Here is a 1,879-nt window from a genome sequence, read left to right as displayed (position 1 = left end):
GAACAAATGATATGTCTGGAGGACTTTCATGTTAGTACCTTCAAACACATTCCTGGTTTCAAAAGCAGGAACAGAGCTAGGCTCTACACAATCACCTCTAGGTGCTGTGTTTTGAAGTAATGCTTCCTAATCATTACCATGCTATTCCTCCCCTGCTGGCATTGAACCCAATTGAATCTGTTCAGCTGTGCTAAGGCAAATTTCACAAAACCTACACATTTTCCTCACTTTTCTGGAATGCTTTTTTGTCAGCTGTGAATCTGCTGCTGTCTGCGACCTTTACAATTTTCCTGAGATTCCAGCAGCCTTCATCTGGACGTCTCTAGTCATACCAGTGTGTGGCAAGCTATCATGGTAAGATAAAATGAAGATCCTAATCTCGATAAGGCAGTCTTGGAATATAATCTAAATCAGCCTCTTCATCGATCTTCTTTTCAAGCAAAACTTGAAATTTTAAGAAAAAAAGTTTTATGTGCTTAAATTATTCAGAATTTGCTTTGAGATATTGATGAAATCAATCAATTCCTTTTCCAACCCACATATTTTTAGCTGAACCCAGACATCAAGAAGTAAACTCCTTGCTGTCCTACCATCTGACATGTGTACCTCTCATACTTAAAATAAACTTACTCTTTCACAACATATAAGGTAAACCTTTCTGTCCACATTAGGAATATGTCAAGACAAGGCATCTGAAAGGTTGTAAAATGGAATAATCTCTTCAGCTTTTTAGATATTGTGACTTGGATTTACATGTCAGCTTTGGAAGAGGCTGCATAACCATTTTTTCACCTACCCAGCTGAAGAATCTAATTTCCAAGAGCAAGTCTGCCAGTCATCCATGGTAGGCACCAGCCAGGCTGTCTAGAGGGATTGCAATGACTTAACAGTATTTTAAAGATAACCTTTATTTCTGGGGGTTTGGTTTGGTTTGATTTGGTTTGGTTTGGTTTGGTTTGGTTTGGTTTGGTTTGGTTTTTTCCCAGCAATATTTCAGTAAACCTCTGAATCCATACAAGGTAAGGGATTGTTCAGGGTGTTATACAGCTAAAGCACTCTAATTTTAAATGTAAGTGTCTGTTCTCTTATGTGATGGCCAAAGGATTTTCAACCCCAGATACATTCAAATGGGATTATTGTGTTTTTAAAAAGAAACTTAAAATTTTTTGAGAGTGACCATGAACAGCATATTTAATGAAAGTGTTAATTATTTTGGACTTAAAGCTGTTACCTTTCAAATGAATAGGAAAATTCATTTATGTGTGAATAGCGCAAGTCAAACTTTTAAATATTCACCTTATTATTTCAAGTATGTGTGCAGCATACTGGCTGGGAAAAAAAGGCTTTAATTTATTTTGAAGAATTCCAAAAACCCTTTGGACAGGGAGTGTCCAAAGTCAGCCCTTCTCAGAATTACCTGAAATACATTGATTTTACACCTGGCCAATAACAGGACATGTTATTTGCTTGGTTAGGTAATTAAAAAAGACCCTACACTTAATGTTAAATCTAGTGATGACAAGCCATTAATTATTCTTTTATAGGTTAGTCTGCAGCTCTGTTAAACATCAGTTGGTTTATCTTTTAACTCATCTCCCATCAAATGCCCAGCACAGGAAGCTGAGCCAAGATAGGGTAACCCAATGTTGCCTGTCCTTAAAGACTACAATCTGAATACTATGGTTATATGAATGAATACATACATGAATGAATGTATGGTGAATACATACATGAATGAATGTATGGTGAATACATTTATGAATGAACACATACAAACTTTATTCTCAGAATTTGATAAACAGTATTTCTGAATAAAGAAAAAGACTTGATATGTAATGTGTACATAATTCAGAAAGAAGCTATATGATCCTGGTTTATA

Source organism: Agelaius phoeniceus, chromosome 1 (assembly GCF_051311805.1).
Source record: "Agelaius phoeniceus isolate bAgePho1 chromosome 1, bAgePho1.hap1, whole genome shotgun sequence".
NCBI lineage: Eukaryota > Metazoa > Chordata > Aves > Passeriformes > Icteridae > Agelaius > Agelaius phoeniceus.
The sequence above is the reverse complement of the archived record's forward strand: the minus strand, read 5'-3'. Positions refer to the sequence as shown.